This window comes from Saimiri boliviensis, chromosome 1 (genome assembly GCF_048565385.1).
Source record: "Saimiri boliviensis isolate mSaiBol1 chromosome 1, mSaiBol1.pri, whole genome shotgun sequence".
Taxonomy (NCBI): Eukaryota; Metazoa; Chordata; class Mammalia; order Primates; family Cebidae; genus Saimiri; species Saimiri boliviensis.
Window position 1 is genome coordinate 283,758,856 of NC_133449.1, and position 16,209 is coordinate 283,775,064.

At 35.0% G+C, this 16,209-nt stretch overlaps 1 long non-coding RNA gene across 1 annotated transcript in view; it reads right to left on the bottom strand.

The window, feature by feature from the left end:
* Window positions 1-16,209, bottom strand: part of LOC141581472 (uncharacterized) — a 162,956-nt gene that overhangs the window by 111,595 nt on the left and 35,152 nt on the right. The window contains exon 2 of the long non-coding RNA XR_012514126.1: window positions 3,429-3,570. This is a non-coding gene — a long non-coding RNA (uncharacterized LOC141581472). The remainder of the gene's footprint in view (window positions 1-3,428; window positions 3,571-16,209) is intronic.

Sequence of the window (16,209 nt, forward strand, 5' to 3'; positions counted from 1 at the left end):
GACCTGTTATAACCAAATAAGAAGAAGATAGCCATGAAACTTAGGTTAAATATTTGAATAAACATTCACCAGAGAAAAGACATGGGTAGCAACTAAAAAAATTATGTGAAAGTTGTTCAACATTGTGAATGATGTATTCAATGTCATTAGTGACTAGAGAAACGCAAGTTAAAACCATAACTTCTATACACCTAGAAAATTGCCTAAAATTCAAAAAAAAATTACAAAGTACAAGAGAACACAAAGAACTACTGGAACATTTGTAAAGCTTGAGCTCTTTATTTTTTGTCTCTGATGGTGGATTGATATTGATGATATAATAGTCTTCATTGAGAGATAAGATCTTTTTCTCTATAACATTGCTCAAGAACCATCTCTTACAAATAGGCAGACTAAATTCTCCCATTTTCAGCAATCTCGTTTTGTACAAGACACTTCTATGAAAACACTGATTACAGTTAGTTTATCTTGGAGATCAAGGTCACTCTGACTACTCTTTATACTACATATGCTCAATTTGAAAGACAGAAAGAGAAAGAGAAAGAGAAAAGTGGAACAGAGGGAGGAAGGAACAGAGAAAGAAGGTGGGTGGTAGTGGAGGAAGAGAAAAGGAAAGAAAGAGAGAGAAGAGATGTCTTTCTAACCCAGAGGTTCAAATAACATAAAATCCATTGGGATTTTGAGTCTTTGGTCCTAAACGATTTAACTACAATAGGATAATTTTTATATATTTAAACTTACCTCACTATTGTAGATTGTCTATCCAAAATAATAGCATTTGAGATTTCTTATTTTTAGTTATCTTTTCTACAACAGATCTCTTAGTTACAGATTATCTTTTAATTGTCTCTACTCAGTGCATTGTGTAATGATAAAACTAGGACTCCTTTATTGTATGGCATGTTGAAACCAGGAATTACTAAATTAAGAGGTCTGATCAAAAGATTCTTTTTCTATATACCTAACCCACATCAAAATGAATACTTCTGGCTGAACTGAATTTGGCAAGAGTTATTTGGACAATTATGTAACCCTCCATTCACTTTTCCTACCTGTGTCCCCACTGTCACTTACTTCTGGGCTAAGCAGAATTTAAACCAGGAATTTGCAGAGTCAGCACTGAAAAGCAACAAGGAAGCAGCAGGTTCAGACCCTGGTAGAGGCCAGGTCACAGGGGTGAACAGGGGCATCCAGGAGTCAAGAACACCCAGAGCCAAGTAGGACAGACACTCAATGCCATGGTCAATAACCGCAGCCAAGGAGCCACCAGGAGCCCAGAAAGCATCTGTGATGACACAGGACAGGCAACAGTTTCTAGAGACATCAAATTATCCATGATCCTCCAGGATACTTTTTACAATTAACATGCCTGAGGCAACTCCTGTTCTCTAATATCATAAAGATGCTATTCTGACAATAAAAACCTGTGCTTACTGTGTATCTTTTATTGTTCTTCTGGTTGTTTATAATGGCATCGTCTCTGTCCATGAACACAGTGATATGAATTTAGATCTTCCCTGTTTCTTCATTGTTAACTCTTCAGATCATTGTTAACGCTTCAGAATCATGCCATATTCACTTTCGCACGTCTCTCCTGGCCATATTGGTATATTGCACAGATTAGATACTTGATAAAATATGTTTTTACTAATTTTTTAGTCTTAAATTTAGAGAGCTCATTTAACGTGAGAGCAGCTCAGCTGAAAAAAATTCTTGATGATGACGAGTAGATATCACTCATGGTTGAACCCAAGCAAAGGAAAACTGTCCTAAACGTTAAAAGTCATAGTTTTTTTCAACAAAATAATCCATAACTCAGGGTTGAAAGAGGAAGTGATATGGAAGCCCTGTGGGAGATAGCTGCATGACTTTAATTAGAAATAGACAATTTAGATTCTAGTATTTTCTTACTAGGTATCTTGAGAATTACTTAAATTTTATGAGCCTCACTTGCCTCATCTGCAAAATGTAACTAAATGACAACTTACCTACCTGTATATAGAAGGTTAGACCAAATATGCCTGACAGGTTTTTTTGAAAAAGGAGACAGACTTTCTAAAATAATAGAAGAGATCTATATCAGTTTTTGGATAAATGGTATTCAAGTTCCCTTCCAGTAGAGAGCTGTGTAACTGCAGAAAATATAGAATTCAATTACATATTAGCATATAATTCTATTTTCAGATATTGAAAAAAAAAGGCTCGTGACAAACAAGGCCATTAACCCTTTCCATTTCAATAAAATGCTTAACAAATTGCTCTCCATCACTGAGGAGCCATAGATTCTGAACAAATGCTACTGTAACTCTACAGCTTTCATTAAAAGGTAGCAAAGTGCATGGGCGGCATTTGAGAGTTTAGAATGCCCTAGAAAGAAATCATTAGAAGAAAAAACACATATAGAAAACTATTAATTGTTAAATGAACCCAATTACAAATTCCAATTTCTTGATGACATATTTATCCGGATACATATTTTTCTTTCCCAAATACTATTTTAATTACCAACAAAAATTGCATGTAAGAAAAATTAAGAGAAAGCAAGGCTTCAGGCCAGAGACATGTACTATCAATAGACAAGAAAATGAAACATTTCTCTTTCTCTTTGGAGAGACAGGGTCTCACCATGTTACCCAGGCTGATCTCAAATTCATGGGCTCAAGTGATCCTTCCACCTCAGCCTTCCAAAGTCTTGGGATTACAGGCATCAGCCATCACATCGGCTAAAATATTTCTTGATGATGACAAGTAGATATCACTCATAACTGAACTTAAACAAAGGAAAGCTTTATGAAACATTAATAATAATATTTTTTCAATAAAATAATCCACAACTCAGGGTTGAAAGAGGAAGTGATATGAAAGCCCTGTGGTAGATAGCAGCATGACTTTAAGAACTGTCCCATTCCTAGACACAGAATGTAACTAACTGTAGTATTCACACCATGCTGAAATTTAGCTTTATTATTAGAAAATTGGGACTTGAGCCAAAGTAGACTTTGAAAAGATGAATAGTTCTCCAGCTAACTTTCAGCCCCAACACACAAAGAGGATAAATGACTCAGCGTAGCAATAAAATCCATGGAAACTTTAATTTCTACAGCAATTCTTTTCCTGCACACTTACCACCCTAGCAACTAAAATCCAGGCCAGAAACAGACACTCCTAACGTTCTGCCATCAGAGGATTAAAATCTTGTTGATTTAGAAAGTCAACACTGGAGATCAAGCCAAAGAATTTGGGCAATTCCACCACAGACAAGAAAAGAAGGTCTTTTCAGTATGAGTGTATAGTGTTTCCCTAGTAAAGAAAATAAAAATAAACTAAAACAAAACAAACAAAACACAAAGTGTTGTCATGGTCAAAAGATATGTCTGCAGCAATGCAAACTGATTTTGTAACCCAGAGAGAAAGGTAAGCATACTAACCTGTCGGCACAGCTATATAGACTCCTGGCTTAGTGCCTTAATGAGGAAGTCTTCAACAGTTGCAAAGGATGGATCTCCATCCTCCATTCTAAAAAATTGGCACTACTGGCAGATAAGGTGATACAGGAACATAGTCAGTATTCTAAAAAGAAGCTCAAAGTCAGTAAATGCCATTTTTCTAATTAAACAGAGGTTAATACAAGAAAGAAGAGAGAATGTTAGTGTTCTCTGTGAAAACTGAGACCATATGACAAATGAATCAAAGAAGAATCAAAAGAATTTAGAAATATAAGTACTAAAATTTTAAAACATTCTGTCTAAGGAGTGAAATACATGATACACTCAGACACTTTTGTCTTTGTTCTTCAGTAGAGTGAGTCATCCATTTTATCAAAAAACAAACTATCCATCCATGTGTACTGGTAGTCAGTCTTTTCTTGGAGAAAGTTAGATGGCAGAAGCAATAAAAGTAAAATAGAAAATTATACTTTAAATAAGCATAATTGATTAAAGTAAGCTGCATTTTTCAAAATACTATTAAAATAAAAACTTCTTGTAGATATTCCCAAGAACAAAGAACCAAGATCTTAAAAAATTACTGATAGAGATTCAGACTAAAGGCTAACATTTAGAGGTCAAAGTGTTACACGGGAATAAAGTATAACTTTGTATCAATAAACTTATAAATATAGTAATAATATGGCAGGGCATGGTGGCTCACACTTATAATCCCAACAGTTTGGGGGGTCAAGGTGGGTGGATCACGAGCTCAGGAGATCAAGATCATCCTGGCTACCATGGTAAAACCCAGTCTCTACTAAAAATACAGATACTTAGCAGGGCATGGTGGAACGCACCTGTAGTCCCAGCTACTCAGGAAACTGAAGCAGAAGAATCGTTTGAAGCCGGGAGGCCGAAGTTGCACACTTGAACCCGGGAGGCCGAGATCACACCACTGCACTCCAGCCTGAGCAACAGAGTGAGACCGTGTCTCATAATAATAATAATATCATTATTATTTTTGAGACAGGGTCTCACCCTTTTACCCAGGCTTGAATGCAGTGGAACTATCACAGCTTGCTGTAGTCTCAAACTCTTGAGCTCAAGCAATCCTCCTATTTCAGCCTCCCAAATAGCTGGGGCTACAAGTGCCTGCCACCATGCTTAGCTAATTTTTTTAAAAAATCTTGCAGAGATGGAGACTTGTTATGTTGCCCAGGCTGGTCTCAAGCTCCTGGCCTCAAGTAATCCTTCTGCCTTGGCCTACCAAAGTTCTGAAATTATAGCTGTGAGCCACTGTGCCTGGCCAATACAATTATTTTATTGGGAAATATAAATGACCAACTTTACAAAATATTTAGAACTCCTGAACAGACTCATAACAAAGGCACCAGATTCATAAATCTTAGCAAAGGGTCAAGTTTTTAATTTTGTTCAAGAGCACAGAAAAACATGAGATCTTTCAAACATTATTCATAAAGCTGGTATATCTTTAATATTCAATGAACAAAACTAGCATAAAAATTATGACAGATAAACATCACCTAATGCATTTACTTTATTAATATCCTAAAGGTAAATGTTAGCTCATTAAGTCCAGCAGAAGTAAAAGAATATTGTACCAAGAGAAAAGTAGTGTTTATTGCTTCCAGAAATAAAAAAGTTTAATACTGAGGAAATACAATGATAAAATTCATTGCATTACCACCAGTGGATAAAAATGAAACATGCTGAAATAAGTTTCTTAATAAAGTAAGCATTTATTACTAATCAATAGCTACATTTATACTTCTGTACTATAAGCCTTTGTCAGTGCAATTTAAGTTATGTAAATATAAAATGAAAGAATTAATGTTATATAAAAATTATCTAACTGGAAAGCCTAAAAATATTAAGTGAAAATCTTTAGAATAAGTGAATTTTACTAGGTTGCCAGATTTTTTAAAAATATACAAAATCAATAACACTTAATTTAACTAAAAATAATCAGTGATATCACATTAAAATATATTTAATTTTATATAATATCTATGGTTAAATCTCATATGAAATACACAGTTCCAAGGTAAAGATTTTTTAATGAAGTGTACGTTTAAAAACACAAATAAATAAATGGAAATATAAATCCTGTACAAAAAAAGACTAAATATTATAAAGATAACATTTGATAAAATATTTCAATAAATTCAGCACGGTTCAATCAAAATTCCTCCTGTTTTTTCTTTTTTTTGAAAAACGTTTATCATTCCTGTTCTAGAGTTAACATCTAACAGTAAATTATTGTATTGGTAATTAAACACTGTTAAAAATAGATATTTGAAAACTTGTATCAAATTATGGTATGGCCCTGTTAAAAACCTCCATGGCTGTGGCCGGGTGCAGTGGCTCATTCCTGTAATCCCAGCACTTTGGGAGGCCGAGGCGGGCAGGTCATGAGGTCAGGAATTTGAGACCAGCCTGACTAACAAGGAGAAACCCCATCTTTACTAAAAATATAAAATTGGCAGGGTGTGGTGATTCATGCTTATTAATCCCAGCTACTCAGGAGGCTGAGGCAGGAGAATCACTTGAACAAGGGAGGTGAAGGTTGCAGTGAGCTGAGATCCCACCACTGGACTCCAGCCTGGGAAACAAAAGGGAAACTCCGTCTCAAAACAAACAAACAAACAAATGGCTGCTAGTCGCTTAAATCTAAATTCTTTGCCACGTTAGCAAAACCACAGCTTCCATCCCCAGCATATCCGGGTTTCCTCCCACACACACTGGTGCATTTCTCTCCCCTCTTGCAGGTGGCAGAATAACAAGCCTCCAGAAAGGTTCATAACCTCATCCCTGCAACCTGTAAATATGTTATGTTATATAATAAAGGGGAATTCAGTCTGCATAAGAAACAAAGACTGCTCCTCAACTGACCTCCTTCAGGGGCACTCTGTTTAATTCTGTCTTGTAATACTTCATCTCAATCATTTTACAGAAATTTAGCACAATTTTTGATACATTTTATCTGCTTGTTTGTTATGGTCTAGCTTCTTCACCAAGTTCTATATAAGCAAGGGCCTTATCTTTCTTGTTTCATGTTATATTCCCAGGCCTTCACACAGTTCAGACAAATGACTAAGCAAATATAAGAATATATTATGAATTTGCCATAACAAAATTATATAAAAATAGCACATATGAGTATATATCAGTAGACAAGAACCCACAGGCAAGTGCAAAAATTTATGAAACTCCAATATATAATAGAGATTATATTTTAAATCTATGAGTTAAAGGTAGACTACCTAATATGTTTTGTGTGCAGAATTGGAGTAACTATTTCTTTTAAAGTGTTACTCAACCTCTTGCTATGTTCAAAAGTAAAATCAAGACAACTTGATGATTAAAATGTAAAAACAAAAAGAACATTTCATAATTTTAAAATGAAAAATATGTTTATAATAAGAATATAAAACCTAGAAACAATATAGAGAAAAGATCAATATATTTGAGAACTTAGTAATTTAAATGTTTCACAACAAATAATCCCATAAACCAAATTATGAAACATTATAAGCAAATTTTAAAATGCTGGAAAAAAAAGTATTTCAGTCATTTGAAATACTTTATTGTGCAAAATAGCAAAAATGTCTGCAATTTAATACTAAAACAGACCTATCTTTGTAAACAAAAAATAATAAAAAGAAATACTTTACAAATTTTCCAAACAAACAGGAAAGACTTGCAAAAAGCAATTCACAGAATTGACCATTAAGCAAATAATAAGATCTTGAATCTTAATAATCAAAAAACTATAAATCAGAACAATGAGATTTTTTATGCAACAGATTGGCAAAGATTAAAATACTTAATACTCATTTGAATGTAGAAGAGATCAGGTATTCTCAACCATTTAAGGAGGATCCAATGGTACAATATATTTTGCAATACCTATTCTGCCTTCTCTTTGAACTAACAGTTCAACTTTTAGTGATTAGGGACAAATTTACCCAAGTAGTTATGACAATAGAATAATCATCACAGTAGTGTGTAATTACAAGAATAAAAGAAGGAAAGGCAGAAAGGAAAAAGAAGAGAAAGAAGAAGGAAGAGAAAAAAGAGAAGAGGAAAGAAGGAAGGAAGGAGGGAGGGAGGGAGGGAGGGAGGGACAGAGGGAAGGAGGGAAGGAGAGAAAAATGAACAGAAAAAAGAAAAAAGAAAGCTACCTAGCTTAAAGGACTAGGTACAGAGCAGGAAATATAGAAAAGTTTCTCTAGGTATATGATTGCACATAGGTTACATAAAAATTGTACCAAACTTTCAACCATATTTATCTCTGAAGAGTTGAAAAGAGAATCAAAAAACCTTAAGTAAACATGTTTTTCTGTGTTATTTTGTTTTCTGGCCATGCAATAATCTACCATAAACCATGCTTCATATACCATCTCTTAGGGTACCAGAAATTGGTAAATGACAATCATCAAATTCAAAAACATAAAAAGAGTTTGGAACTTCTAAAAACGACAAATTAAAATGACTACCAAAGCTCCTGAGGATCTCTAAGGACAATACTATTGCCCCAAAAAGACTCTTCTATTTGATATCTATCATTTAGAAAATTAGGGTGAACGTTTGTGGGAGATAACTGTAATTCATTACACACCATACTTGTCATTTTTCTGTTTATTTCCTTTCTCCACTCTAGTGCCCAAAATGCCTGAGAGGAAAAAGAGTCAAAGTGCACAGTCTCAACTTCAGCAAAGAGCTGATTTCATTATATAAACATTTCATAAAACAAATAAGAGCTATATAAGAAAGTTGTGAGGTATTTTTCACGTGAAGTTGGTACAATTGAAGCAGATTGAAATAAGTTCTCCCTGACGTTTAAGACGTCCTGGAAGCCAATTGACAGTCATGAATATTCGATCTATAAGCTTAGAGAAGCAATCCTTGAGGAACCAATCTCAGACCAGTAAGAGACAAATCTGGCACGTAAATTATCTCCCTTCCTCTCTCTAGAGGGACTGTTATGAGACCAGTAGATCATGCAGTCTCTCCAGCAATAGTCCTGCCAAGTTAAATAGTCACTGTACTTGACTTCAAGCAGTGGCTAACTCAGTAACACACCCCCTCACATTCGTTTTCTTTACTTCCTGCCTCACTCCCCTTTCCCTCTCTCCCACACCTCCAAGACTCCTGAGGAAAGTCTTAAACATTTGCCTAACACTACTTTCTAGGAAAGCATGTTGCCTTCCAGGCAAAGATATATGTCTACATGAGTTTTCTCTGTTTCAGATGCAAAAACTAAAATTTTGAAAATTAAACCAAGATTTCAAAAACATGTAGACTTTCAGTTCTATGACTTGATTAGGAAGATTTATCTCTGTGTCCTTAGACAAGTCGATTCTCAGAACTCAATTTTCCAACTTATAAAGCTCATTTTCTTCTTAATAGCCATTTATTTCACTTATGCCATGTCCCAGATGTTTTACTAAATACTAGTGATAAAATGATAAATAATACTAGTCAAGATTCTCACTATTTTAGATAGACAAGTACATTCATGTTATGGTAAAATGTAGTAAATGAAACAACAGAATTATTCAAAAGATTACGGGTGCAAGAGGAGGAGCTAACTCATCCTTAGTGCTTTCAACAGAAGAAAGTCCACCTTGATTAATCAGTATCTGTAAAAATTCTTAAAGGACATGTAATTTTAGGTAAGAAATCATGTTAGAAAGGACATTCTAGGTAAGAAAATAGCATAGAAAAATACTCCTGAAAGAAATCTATTTATAAAATACAAAACAAATTACTGAAGCAAAAAATCATAGAGCCAGAGATGAGTAATGAATGAAAAAAAGTAGACAAGCCTGTGTTTGCACATTAAGACTTTGGGCTCTGCTGAAAATGACAGGGAGTCAATAAAGACTTCTCAGTAGAATTGCATGGTTGCATCAACTGTTCTCAGTAGGTTTTTCTGCCTTAAATTCTGTAATTATATAACCCTATATTTTGTAATTAAAAAAACGCGATTAAAAGTGGCTTTTGTTGAAGTTATACAGATTCTATGGTAGAGTGCTAGTAACAATACTTAAAGTTATTAATCATTTGACAGCACAAGATCAACTCCATATGCATGATTTCATCAGATAACATCTGGAATGCTTTTATTATTTATAGGAAATATATTTTAGAAAAGATATTTTGAATCTGACAATATCCAAAAAGTATCCAAGATGATGAAAGATTCAGAAAACCATTTCTTGGGAAAAAAAACGTACTTTCTGTCTTCAAATTTCAAACAGCTGTCATGTGAAAAAAAAAAAGAAAGAAACAGACCTATGCAATGTAGCTGAAGCCTACAGATTTAAGATATAACTAATCTGTGAGAAAGTTATAGGAAGCAATATTCCAGCTTAACATATAAAAACAGAACATGACATAATTTAAGATTTTTAAGAAAACATAAATTATTTTGACCATAAAACTTCAAACAGAGATTAGAAACAATCTCATTTTAAAAAACTGGTGCTGGTCCCTGGACATGGAATAATAACTTACCCTCCCATCATTAAAAAAAAAAAGCACTAAAAAACTGAACACAATATATTAAAAAGTTGAGTTTAGACATTGGGCATTAGACAGTAGAATACTGTAATACCTGAGAGAAGAGGAAAAAAGTGAGACCTTAGTCACTTCAGATTCCTACCCTGTACATATTCTAGACCATAGAATACGAGGAAGAAAGCCAAGCAGAACATTATTGTCTCACTGGTTTGAAATGACAGATGGAGTTTAGAAAGGCTGAGATACCTGGAATTTTCAATACAGAGCACAGAAAAAGGATGCTACTAAGAAAGGGAGCTCCAAAAATACACGCAGGCATTCCCTTAAATATGCTGCTGAATACTAAGATACATATGCACAGGGTGAAACTTTATGAGACAAAGAATTAAAAAGCTGAAGAATTTCCAGGACTCACACTGGGCTGGGAAATATTTGAGTTTCAACCAGGAAGAAAAGAGACACTGTTGAACATCCTAATCATTGATTACAACATAATCATAGACATATACCAGCCCCTATATTAAAGCTTATTTAAGGGTAAAGGCTAATTTAGGTTCACTCTGATAAAGTTTGTACATAAGACACAAAAGCATCAAGCTTACCCACAATAACTTGTCTGCCAAAACAAAACCTCATACTCTTTAAAAGAAAAATACAAAATCCAAGTATTCAATAACATACTATGATGATACCCTGCTTCCCATAAAAACTGCTACAAGAAGTAGAAAGAAGGCTGGGCTCGGTGGCTCACACCTGTAATCCCAGCACTTTGGGAGGCCGAGGCAGGCAGATCACAAGATCAGGAGTTCAAGACCAGTCTGGCCAAAATGTTAAAACCCCATCTCTACTAAAGATAATTATCCAGGCATGGTAGTGTGCAACTGTAATCCAACTGCTCGGGAGGCTGAGGCAGGAGAATTGCTTGAATCCAGGAAGAGAAGGTTACAGTGAGCCGAGATCACACCATTGCACTTCAGTCTGGGCAACAAGGAGAGACTTTGTCTAAAAAAAAAAAAAAAAATAGAAGGATGTGACACATAAACATAAGAAATATCAATAAATATCAATAAATAGAAACAGATTCGGAAATGCAAGAGAAGATGGAAGTAGTAGACAAGAAGGTTGAAAGAGCTTTTATAAATTTTCTGAAGGATTTAAAGGAAAACCTGAAAATAGTGAGGAATAAAAGATAAAAATAGAACAAATCAAAATTTGACCTCCAGGTACTGGAAAATCTGAGGTGACTAGTGACTGGAGTGGGACGCTGGCAGACTGCAGCAGCCTACAGAAAAGTGGCCAGACTGTTAAGTGTCCATTCCCATTATCTTCTCACCAAGCAGGTCCTTTAGGCCTGAGCCTCTAGCCAGCCAGAGCTATCAAGCCAGCACCAACTCAGCAACTCCCTGGACAGAGCCTTCAGAGGCAATTGAAACTCTCTCTGCCACTTCCTTATTACAGTAAGGGCAAATAGTGGATCTGCCCTCACTACTCTTAGACTAATAGAGAAGCAAAGACCATGAATGCTTTAACTACACCTCCAACAAGTTTCAGTAGATCCAAGGAAAGGAGGTCAGTCCATTTTGGTAAGTCCCACACACCCACCTCTGCTTGGCACCATATAGGTAACCTCTGGCTTGGGCCCACAGCACAGACTTTCCATCCTGGCCTGATTGCACTGAGCAATTGCTGATTTGCATCTCTCTGGGGTGGAGCCCTAGGAGACAAGCAAAATACCCTGGGCCACAATCACTACTAACGTCCCTTCCTCTGCTGCCTCCAAGTTGGGGAAGGAACATAAACATTAAAATTGCCTGAGAGCTGCAGTGGACAGCCCAGGAGTGCCAAGTCACAGTCTACAACAGTATTCTAGGGGGAGAGGAATTCACACTTTCAGAGCATTGAGAAGGAACACAACAGCCACCGTGAGGAAAGACAAGGGAGCCACACAACTGAGCAAGAGTCTACCAGCTGACCAGTAAGCCTAAGTACCACCTGCTGAATCACACACTAAACCTTCAACACCAAAATGCTTCACTAATATACCCACCTCTGATACCAGAGTCAAGAAGTCAGCTTCAAAGAAAAACCCTACAGAAAGCCTTGGCCCAATGAACATATCAAAAGAAGAAGTCTATTGATTGCACTGAATCTATACTGCAGTTAAAGGAACACCTACAAACAGAGATGAGAAAGAGCCAATGCAAGAACTCCGGTGACTCAAATGGCCAGAATGTCATATGTCCTCCAGAAGACTACACCAGTCCTCCAACAAGAGCTCTTAACCACACAGTACTGGCTGGAATGATAGAAATAGAATTGAGAATATGATAGGAACAAAATTATCAAGATTCAGGAGGATGGTAAAACCCAGTCCAAGGAAAAATAAGAATCGCAATAAAGCAACACAGGAACCGAAAGATAAAATTGCCTATAAACACACACACACACACACACACACACACACACACACACACACGCATACATATATATATGAAAATAGATGGATAAAATAGAATATATATATATATATATATATATGAAAACTGAATGGGTCTGTAGAGTGGCATAGCACAATACAAGAATTTCAGAATGCAATTAGCAGTATTAATAGAAGAATAAGCCAAGCTGAAGAAAGAATCTCAGAACTTAAAGACTAATTCTCTGAAATAAGACAGTAAGAGAAAAATTTTAAAAAATATTAAAAAAGAATGAAGAAAACCTCCAAGAAATATGGAATTACTTGAAGAGACCAAATCTATGAATTGTTGGCATCCCTGAAAGGGAGGAGAAAGCAAGAACTTGGAAAACATATTTTAGGATTTCATCCATGAAAAGTTTCTCAATCTTTTTAGAGAGACCAACAGTCAAATTCAGGAAATACAGAGAACTCTTGCAATATTCTACACAAGAAGATAAACCTCAAGACACATAATCATCAGATTTTCCAAGGTTAAAATGAAAGAAAGAATGTTAAACTCAGCTAAAGAAAAAGGGTGTGTCACCTACAAAGAGAATATCATCAGACTAACAGTGGACCTCTTAGTTAAAACCCTGCAAACAAGAAGAGCCTGGGGGCCTATATTCAACATTCTTAAAGAAAAAATTTTTCAACCATAAATTTCATATCCAGCCAAACTAAACTATCTAAGCAAAGGAGAAATAAGATCTCTTTAAGATAAGCAAATTGACATGGTTTGGCTCTGTGTATCCACCATATCTCACCTTGAATTGTAATCCCCATAATCCCTATGTGTTAAGGGCAGGACCAGGTGGAGGTAATTGGGTCATGAGGGCAGTTTCTCTTATCCTGCTTTCACCACAATGAGTGAGTCTTACTAGATCAGATGGATTGATAACTGCCTGGCATTTCCTCTACTTGTACTCAGTCCATCCTGTCACCTTGTGAAAAAGATGCCTCCTTCTCCTTCACCATCTGCCATAATTGTAAGTTTCCTGAGACCTCCCCAGCAATGCAGAACTGAGTCAATCAAATCTTTTTCCTATATAAATTACCCAGTTTCAGGTATTTATTCCTAGAAAGGTGAAAATCCACTAATACAGTAAATTGGTACCATAAATCAAGTGTTGTTATAAAGTACCTGAAAATGTAGAAGCACCTATGGAACTGGGTAACAGGCAGAGGTTGGAACAGTCTGGGGGACTCCAAAGAAGACACACCATAGGCTCAAAATAAGGGGAAGGGGGAAAATCTACTAGGCAAATGAAAAACAGAAAAAAAGCAGGGTTACAGTTCTCATATCAGATGAAACAGAATTTAAACCAACAAAGATCAAAAAAGACAAAGGGCATTATGTAACAGTAATTATGTATTTAAAAAAGGGTGAAACTCAACAAGAAGATCTAACTATCCTAAATATATATGTTCCTAACACTGAAGCACCTAGATTCATAAACTAAGTTATTAGAGACCCACAAAGAGATATAGACTCCCACTCAACAATAGTGGGAGACTGCAACTCCACTTATGGTATTGGATAGATCGTTGGGGCAGAAAATTAAGAAAGATATTCAGGACCTGAACTCAACATTGGACCTGAAAGCCGTCTACAGAACTTTCCATCCAAAACCAGAATATACATTCTTCTCATTGTCATATGACACATACTCTGAAACTGACCACATGACTAGACATAAGACAATCCTTAGCAAAGGCAAAAAAATGGAAATCATACCAAACACACTTTCAGATCAAAGTACAATGCGAACAGAATTCAAGACTAAGAAAATTGTTCAAAACAATTCAATTGAATTGAATTAAGGGAACTCATTACTGCCAGACCTGCTTTACAAGAGATCTTGAAAGGAACACTCAATATAGAAAAGAAAGACCATTACCAGCTACAACAAAAACACACTTAAACACACAGACCAGTGTCACTATAAAGCAACCACACAAACCAAGGATACAGAACTCAAAATAAGGGAATGGCTCAAAATAAGGGGATGGGAGAAATTCTACATGAAAATTGAGCAACATGCTCCTGAATGACTTTTGAGTAAATAATGAAATTAAAGCAGAAATCAAGAAGTTCTTTGAAATGAATGAGAGCAAAGACAAAATGTCCCAGAATCTCTGGACACAGCTAAGGCAATATTAAGAGAGAAATTCCTAGCACTAAATACCCACATCCAAAAGTTAGAATGATCTCAGATTAACAACCTAACATTACAACTGAAAGAATTAGAGAACCAAGAACAGATCAACCTCAAGGCCAGCAGAAGACAAGAAATAGCCAAAATCAGACTTGAACTGAAGGAAATCATGACATGAAAACCCATTCAAAATATCAGTGGATTCAGGAATAGGTTTTTCGAAAAGATTAACAGAACAGATCAGTAGCTAGATTGACAAGAAAAGAGAGAGGTACCAAATAAACGGTTACCAACTATACATTGGCTGTAAGCAAATACGTGCTATCTGTATGTTACTTTAAAATTTTTTTATTGATACATAACTGTATATATTTTCAGAATGCATGTGACAATTTAGTATATTCACATAATTGGTAAAAATTAAATCAATGTAATTGGGATACTCATCACCCTAAATATTTGCTTTTCTTTGTGCTAATTATTCTAATTATTCTCCTCTAGCTATTTTGAAATACAATTGATTAGTGTATACTCATCCTACTGCTCTATCAAACGCTAAATCTTATTTCTTCTATGAAACTCTATTATTTGAACCCATTAATCAATTTCTCTTTCCACTTATTTATAAAGTGACTAAGAGTTTAAATGCCAAAGAATGGAAAAACTTATATCACACAATCATCAATTATAAGAAAGCTGAAATGTCTATAGTAACATTTGAGAAAGTAAGCCTCATAAGAAGAAATATTACCAAAAGAAAAAAGGGACAGCCACAAAAAAAAAAAAGTTCAATTTGTCGAAGAGACACAATAATCCCAAGATGTATGCATTTAATAACAGAGCTGCTAAAATAGTAAAGCCAAACAGACACACTTCAAAGAAAAGTAGAGACTTTCCAATTGTATTTAGAGATTTCAACATTCTTCTTTGAGTAATTTCGAGTAGATATTAAAATTGCTAAATATACAGAACATCTGAACACTGCTGACACACTTGACATAATTCATATTTTTAAAATACTGCATTCTTTTACTGCGTAATACAGTCTGTTCAAATGCACATGAAAATGTCACAGTTATACCATATTCTGGATTATAATACAATTCCCAATAAATTTTAAAGTATTGACACTGTACAGAGTATGTTATTTGACTGCAATAAAACTAAATCAGTAATAAAACACAATATGAGTGAAAAAGTAATGTCTGGAAAACTGGCAAATATTTGGAAATTAATAATTACACTTCTAAATACTCCATGAGTCAAAGAAGAAAACTCAGATCATTTTAACTGAAGGAAAATAAAATTATAACATCAGAATTTTGAAAGTGAGATAAAAGAGTTAGTAAAAAACTGTCTAGCTATAAATACTTACATTAGAAAAGGACTAAGAAAATGGTCTAAGTTTCCATTTTAAGAAACAAGCAAGTCCAAAGTATATAGAAGAAAGAATATAATAAAAATCTGAGCAGAAATCTGTAACAAAAAATTCTGGCAAACAGGAAAATAAAAAATCTAAAATCTAAAAGCTGCTAATTAGAATATGTAGATTAATTGATTAACTTCTAGCTGCAATAGTCAAGTAAACTGTGAGAGGATGGAAAATAAGAGTTTTAAG